Source organism: Physeter macrocephalus, chromosome 21 (genome assembly GCF_002837175.3).
Source record: "Physeter macrocephalus isolate SW-GA chromosome 21, ASM283717v5, whole genome shotgun sequence".
In the NCBI taxonomy this organism is placed as follows: domain Eukaryota; kingdom Metazoa; phylum Chordata; class Mammalia; order Artiodactyla; family Physeteridae; genus Physeter; species Physeter macrocephalus.
Window position 1 is genome coordinate 96,560,221 of NC_041234.1, and position 8,522 is coordinate 96,568,742.

Consider the following 8,522-nt stretch of genomic DNA (forward strand, 5'->3'; position numbering starts at 1 on the left):
GCCGCCAGCGAGTGGCAGCAAGGGCCCCTCTGATAACCCTGGTACGGGCTCAGGAATGTTCGTTGAAGCAGCTGAGAGGTGTCGGTGCAGACTCAGCCATCAGGAGAGGCCTGAAGGGCCCTTGGATTCCCGCTGGTAGTAGAGACAATTGGGCAGGCAGGAGAGCCAAGGCTGCATCAGCGGCCTGGAGGCAGGAGCGCCCAACTGCAGTAGATGAGCGGGAGTGGCCCTGCAGTCTCAGGTCAAGTGCAGGGCTCCAGTGACTTCTGGCCGCTGAGGGGAGCCGGGCCCCTCCCTGCAGGCAGAGCCTGGGCCCTCCCCACAGGAGCGGGCGGTCCACGTTCCATCACGGGGCTGAGGGGCAGCCTCCCCTGCTTCCCACGACTGGGGGGTTTCCCCAGAAGCCAGACTTGCCATTTTCAAAGCGGGACAGAGCCCTGGGCAAACCGGGACAGGTGGTCACCCTCGGTGGCATTGGAAGGAGTGTCAGTCTCAAGCAGGGCTCCCTTCCCTTCTGCTGTTGGGAGCAGAGGACATTAAGGGGGCCTTGGTCGGAGTCGCAGCCCCACCAGGACGTGCCCAGTGGGACTGTGCATCTGCATCTGGCCTGCAGGGGTGGTGGTGGGGGCTGCCTGGAGGTGGCATGTGTTGGGCCCTCTTCTGGAGGGCTTATCCTAGAGGAGTTGGGTCTCAGCTCTGGTTTGGGGTCCCTGTGCTTGGTATATGTATTCAAAGGGGCCTGGAACTGAGTTGGGTCTGATCTCTGTTTGGGGGACCTTGTGTCCAACAAGTGAACACATAAAGTCCTAGGAGTAAGCTGAGATCATTCTGCATGGTCTTGAGCTGAGGTCTGTGTGTCTGGGTATGGCCCTAGTGTGTCTTGGATAATTCCTAATCTTGCACTACGGACTGGGTTAGGCAAGGGTCTGCTGAGTGGGGAGGTGTCTATATCTTGGTCTCAGCAAGGCCAGCCCCCCCCAGGGGTATCTGATCATGTATATGAGAGGCAGCTGTCTCACAGTATGTCTAGATGACGGTTGGCCATAAACCCTGGTCTGGGCACAAACCAGTTTGGGAAGTGCTGCCTGTGGGTATGTAAGTGCATCCTGTCCTTGACAGTGATGTTGTGCCATTATGTCATCCTGACTGATGATGTTTCCTGGGGTATGTGCTAGAGATAATGGTATGGACCATGGCTGTCCCGTGGCACACTGGGAAGTGGTAGTTTTCAAACTGGCCCTTTTTTAGACAGTGTCCTTCTTAGTGTTTGTCTGGTCCCTACGTAACTAATGTCAGACATTTTCCATATTTCCTCAGTAAGGATGGAGAATTTTCTCAAGTAGCAATGGTGTGGCTGAAGTGAGACTTCTTTAAGCTTCTTGGTAGGGAGCAAGTCCTGAGTCTTGGGGTAATTAAACTGGAGGGTCATAGGCAGACTCTACTTAGGAAGGTGGAGATGTGGTCCCAACTTGTGTTAAGGAAACATACTTTTTCCTTTTTTGAAGGGAGGCACAGTACAGGTTCTGCAAGGGTCCAACCAGGGCATAGGAATGTGTGCCACTCTTCCCAAATAGCCTAGGGCATCCATCATTTTGAGAGATAAGTGGAGCATCCAAGCATTTAAAACATGCTACAGACATGGAAGCAACCTAAATGTCCATCAACAGAGGAATGGATAAAGAAGATGTGGTATATATATATACAATGGAATACTACTCAGCCATAAAAGAGAATGAAATTTTTGCCATTTGCAGCAACATGGATGTATCTGGAGGGCTTTATGCTAAGTGAAATAAGTCACACAGAGAAAGACAAATACTGTATGATATCACTTGTATGTGGAATCTAAAAAATACAGCAAACTAGTAAACATAACCAAAAGGAAACAGACTCACAGATATAGAGAACAAACTAGTGGTTGCCAAGGGGGAAGAGGGGTGGGGGAAGGGATGGATTGGGAGTTTGGGATTAGCAGATACAAACTAGTAATATATAGGATGGATAAACAACGGGGTCTTACTGTATAGCACAGGGAACTATATTCAGTATCCTGTAATAAACCATAATGGAAAAGAATACTAAAAAATAAAATAAAATACTCTACAGAAAGAGTTGACATACTACAGCTCATAAGCCCACTGCATGTTTTTGTTTTGTTTTGTTTTTCCACTGCCTGTTTTATGAGCAACGTTTTTTATTGGAACACAGCCACACCCATTTGCTTATGTACTGTCCATGGCTGCTTTCTCACTACAACACCAGAGTTGAGTAATTGGGACAGAGAGCAGATGGCCCATGAAGCCTCAAATGTTTACTATCTGGCCCTTTACAGAAAAAGTGTGCCAATCCCTGTGCTAGAGGATTGTTCCCATTAGTTCAGCTTGTCTGGGAGAATAATAGCATAAAAATAGCATAAAATTCAGTCTGTGGCCATACTCCTCTCAACAGCCTCTTGACATGGGTTGACGTTCTCATCACGTTTTACGGGCGAGGAAACAAATACAGAGGGGTAAAGTGACACAGCCAGGAAGTGCCCAAAGCAAGATCTGAACCCGGGCAGGCTGGCTTTATCAGACTGGCCCCTAACTACTACACGGAACTACCTCCTTTGTAGAGCAGAGCTAGGAAAAAAAACTTCATCAGGTCTCCAAACTACTAGTGTCACCATGATTCCAGAGCCCCCATGAAGCCTCTGCCTGTGGCTGCACTGAAGTAACATACTCTGAGTACCACTGGGACCCTAGGAGACAGGTAACTGCACTGTTCTTTCCATCCTGTCTGCTTTCCTTGGTCATGTCTGGGGTGCAGCCACCCCCATTCTCCTCTACTCAACTGTAATCTCCACATAGAGAAAAGTACAAAGAATTTCATAATTAGCACCCCACCATTCACTATGAAATTCTAGCATTTTCTTATACATGCTTCAGAATTTCAGTTATTAAGAATAAAATATAGCCCCAGTTGGAGCTCCCTCTGTACTTCTGGATCTCTTTGCCTTCCCGCTCCGAAAGTAGCCACGACATGGAAATTGGAGTTAATCTTTCCCAGGCATGCCAGAACTCTTTACTAGCCTGCCTTTTAAAAAAATTTCATCATCCAACATGGGCAAGAAATACCAGTTCTTCAAGTTCATATAGTCTCCCCAGTCACTCCTCATCTCACCTCTAATGAGGTATCTTTCAACTTTGTTTGGAGTCCTAATCTACTAATCCACTCAGAGGTGTGGTTGTCAGGCAAGAGAGGGGGATGGAGGTAAACAGAACTGGAGTGATGACTGAGTTATTAGTCTGACACAGATAAGTGCTTCCCATCTCAGCTGTCACATCCAGTCGCCACTCACAGGGCTGAAGCAAATATAGCAGGGGCACTTGCTCTGAGGGCCTTTGTTCAAATAGTGTTCCAGAATGAACTGGGCAAGTTTACCCAGAGCAGAGGAAAACATCTTGGTCAGAGGGATGAGGAAGGAAGGGAAGCCAGAAGTCACAAGTAAGAAGCAGTGACAGGGACTTCCCTGGTGGCGCAGTGGTTAAGAATCTGCCTGCCGATGCAGGGGACACGGGTTCGATCCCTGGTCCGGGAAGATCCCACATGCCGCCGAGCAACTGAGCCCGCGTGCCACAGCTACTGAGCCTGTGCTCAAGACCCTGTGCTCTGCAGCAAGAGAAGCCACTGCAGTGAGAGGCCCATGCACTGCAACGAAGAGTAGCCCCCCGCTCGCCTCAACTAGAGAAAGCCCGCGTGCAGCAACGAAGACCCAACACAGCCAAAAATAAATAAATTAATTAATTTTTTTAAAAAAGGAAGCGGCGACAAGCCTCAGCTTCCAAAGATGATCTTCAGTTTTACGTAAGAAAAGAGGGTTATGAGATGGTAAGGTCAGAAACCCGTCAGAAAATAAAATGTAATGTAGATTGAGGCAAACAGTTCAAGGCCTGGGCTGTGATGAGAAAAGAGTAATAGGGACCTGTGCTGCATTCCCTTTAATGATTTGCTCCTCTAGATGAGCTCTCCGCTCTGCTCTGTACCGACCCGTATATATACATCGGTGAGCTCCATTGCCTCTAGCTTCCGGTTGAGCTTGGCCAATGGGAAGGAGTGGCAAGGATGGAGAAGAATGAAGTTGGGATACTTATTTCTATGACTTTTTCCCTGAGAGGTTTCTGGAGGCGGGCTGCCTGTTTCCCTCACCTGAAAGTTGTAGCTTTTCCTGTCAGGTAACCCTAGCCACCTAGCTCTTGCTCTCCCCCCACCCAAGTTCAAGAAACCACTCCTTCCCTTTGCTGCCTCAGGTTTAAGAGTGTTAACAGCCTTACTAGCCTTGGGTTCTGGAATATCACTTGTGGATTCTCTATATCCTACCTAAATTTAGTAAATAGTTGCTTTATTAAATGATTCTTTCAAAAAATTTAAGTGTGCCATCTATTCCCACTGGATGTTAACTGACACAGGCTCATTCATATACTACTGAGAAAATTCCTGAAGAATTAATTCCATTACTTCTATTAATGATAAGTTAACAGCACTAATTTTCAATTCAAGGAAGAGATATATAGACTCTCTAACTGATAATTTTGTGAAACCACTAAATGTATACACTCAAACTTCTAAAGAAATCATTTCCAGGAACATTGAGCCTTATGCCCAGGAATGTATTATATAATTTTTGAAATATTGAGTTTTACAAAGGTAATCTCTGATGTGCTTACTTGCCTAATGCCTGTCTTCCCTACTGGACTGTAAAGTCCATGACACCAGGACACTCTTTTGTTCACTGCTATATCCTCAGCGACCAGGAAATACCCCTCAAATAGTAGATACTCAACAAATGTTTTTTTAATTTAATGAATGGTTGAACTATGGTTCCTTGATAGTCAAAAGCAGTACTAAAAACAATTAACCATCATGGAATACTGATGAGTTATTCTTTTAATTAGAGGCAGATGTAATGGAGCAGGCATTGGACAGTTACCTCTGTGAATGATGTGACCTCTTTGGGGCTTACAATCATACATTTTTGTGAAGGTGGTATGGGAATGTTCACAAATTTTTCACGGTGTCTGATCAATTACAGAAATAACAGGAAATGGTAAATTTCAGCACAGCCTGCACAACATTGTTTGGGCTTTACTTTAGGAAAGCCTTAACATATTCAGAACTGAGGAATCCATATATATCCTTTGCAGAAGTATGTCTGTAATATCAAACCAACCCCTGAAGGCAAGAGGCGATAACATCAAGAAACCTATAAATGCTTTTGATATGAGCACCAGCAGAGATTTCTTAACTTGCTTGAACCTCTATCGAACACATCACCCAGGAGATAACCCTCATTAGTACACCATTTGCGGGGCATTCATTTGCTAATGCTTATGGTCAATCAACAAACATGCATAGCATGCCTACTATTTGTCCTCCCTGGCAATGATGAACCATAGTTCATACCCTTGATTGTTCACACACAAGTGGAGCCACAGTCACAATATAATAATACAACTACTCTGATAAAGGTATTATTGTTTGGGTTTTTTAAACTTTTTATTTGGAGATAATTTCAAACTTACAGCTAGAGTGCTAGAATAAGAATAGTGTAAAGAACACCTATAAACCCTTTTGTTGATTCGAAACCTCAGGAGTTCCCCAGGTGAAATTTGAAACAGGCCCCCTGTACTCAGAGGGCAAGGAGAGACCAAAGAAGAGTCAGACCACCCCAGACTGGTTGGTGGAAGTTTAATAAGCAAGGGAACTTACAAAGGAGGCTTGTCTTGGGTGGTCGCAAGACAAGTCCATCTCCGCACCCGCTTGCCAGCATCTTAAAAGTTTACATAGAGGCCTAAATTGGGTTCAGTCACTTATTCAGTCCAGGTAGTCTCAACACCTCGCTCTCTCAGGGCTCTGGCCTTGAATCACCTCTGGCTATGGGAGCGGTGGGCTGAATGTACATTCCAAGCAAGGACAGGGGAGGGGGTGAGGAGCCTCCCATTGCTGGGTCCAGCCCTAAGGTCAACTGGCAGTCTCATCCCCTTGATGACCTCCTCCGACACCTTTACTGCAGGTTCACTTATTGTTAACTTTTAACCCCATGTGCTTTATCATGTGCATGCTCCACCTAATTATCTGTCTATCTATCTTTTCTCCTGAACTATTTGAGAGAATTATATATCATTGGCCTTCACCCCTAAATACTTCAGTGCATATTTCTGAAGAATATGGTAATATTCTCTTACTTTAACCATAATCCAGTTATGAACTTCAGAAATTTACATTGATACAATACTTGATTATTGTTATTATTATTCTTGGCTACTCCGTGAGGGTTGCGGGATCTTAGCTCCCTGACCAACCAGGGATCGAATCTGTGCCCCCTGCCCTGGAAGCGTGGAGTCCTAACCACTGGACCGCCAGGGAAGTCCCATGATAAAATACTTTAATCTATCATCCCATATTCCAATTTTAGCAGTTGACCTAATAATGCCTTTTACAGGATTCGCCCCCATCCCCACCCCACCAGTACAGGATCCTGTCTAGGGTCAGATATTGCCTTTAGTTGTCACATGGTGGAGGAGGTCATCGAGAAGATGCGACTGCCAGTTGACAGGCAAGCTGGTCACGGGCTACCAGCATCAGGATTAAGGCATCTACGGTACAAAATTTAAGGAAACACTGAGTTCCACCTGGAGGAGTTTGACAAGTGAATAGGAATATACCTAGCAGAGAAGAGAGATGAGGTCATTTAGGACAAAGGAAACAGCGAGCACAAAAGCAAGGAAGCATGAAGAGCATGGTGAGAAGCGCAATGTAATCACAGTATAGGGTATTTGTTAGGGATGGCCTGGAGATGAGGCTGATAAAGTAGGTTGAGACCAGGATACAACTTGCCTTAGTGCTAAGAGCCTGATCTGGACTCTACCCCATAGGCAGTAAAAAATGTTGAAGATTTTTTTCACACCCTGGATTGTTTAACTCACTCGGTCATCAGGTTGCATCACCTCTACTTCTACACTGCTTCCCTTTAAGGGTTTTAATCACAGGAGTAATATGATTATAATTTTTTTTAATGAGACAAACCTCGCAACATTGTATAAACTAGACTGGCAGGATGAGTGATAAGAAGGGTGGAACCTGAGTCAGGTGAGGAGGCTCATCAAGCGAGAGAACTGAATTGAGAAAACAGTAACAGGAAGATAGAAGAGGAAGGGGAAAATGTTTATGAGACAGAATTACTTAAGACTTGGGTACTGTGAAAGGATTCCAACATAAAATGGAACCGGAGGATAGGAAATGGAGAATCTCGCATGCGCCCTCAGAAGAACGAAACTTAACCAAGAGACTGATTTCCCATGAATGCCTGACTTACAGAAGACCGAGACTTATCTCCTGACTGATGAATATCTCTCCCCATCCTCAAGCCAGTGAACTTGCTGCTTGGTCTCTGGCTAGACTTCTCCCCCCTTTGCACTCCTTGCTCATGAAGGCAGCCCACCCCAAACCCTCAAGGGACTCACCTGTAGCTTGCTACAGTTTGCATTTCTTGAATTGCGATTTCTCTGTTATTCCCGAATAAACTCAATATCTGGTAATTCAAGCTTGCCTCAGTTTACCTCTTTATTTAGGTTGGCCATACTGATTATATGTAGAATCTGGAGAAGCCCAGGATGACTTTTCAGTTTCTGGCTTGAAGGACTGGGTGAGCAGAGGTGCCATTCAAGAAGTAGGGAAGGGCTTCCCTGGTGGCGCAGTGGTTGAGAGTCCGCCTGCCGATGCAGGGGACACGGGTTCGTGCCCCGGTCCGGGAAGATCCCGCGTGCCGAGGAGCGGCTGGGCCCGTGAGCCATGGCCGCTGAGCCTGCGCGTCCGGAGCCTGTGCTCCGCAACGGGAGAGGCCACAACAGTGAGAGGCCCGCGTACCGCAAAAAAAAAAAAAAAAAAAAAGAAGAAGAAGAAGTAGGGAAAATGGTAGAAGTAAGTTTGAGAGGAAAAATAAGTTCAGTTTTAGACCTGTTGAGTTCGAGTTGGCAAAAAGATATCCAGGGCTTCCCTGGTGGCGCAGTGGTTGAGAATCTGCCTGCCAATGCAGGGGACACGGGTTCGAACCCTGGTCTGGGAGGATCCCACGTGCCGCGGAGCAACTGGGCCCGTGAGCCACAACCACTGAGCCTGCGCGTCTGGAGCCTGTGCTCTGCGACAAGAGAGGCCGCGACAGTGAGAGGCCCGCGCACCGCGATGAAGAGTGGCCCCCGCTCGCCGCAACTAGAGAAAGCCCTCGCACAGAAACGAAGACCCAACACAGCCAAAAATAAATAAGGAAATTTAAAATTTAAAAAAAAAGATATCCAATTAGAAGTTTTCATGAAAAGGTTTTGAAATAACGGCGCAGTGGAACTTGGGCAGCTTCCCTCTTCTGATTTCCTTTTGCCGTCACAATCAAGATGAAACCAGGAAATTTAGGTAAAATATTTGTTTCACCAAGTCATGTCTGGGAGTTCCCAAGAGGTATTTCTAACGTCGTCGTGAACCTATCTTTC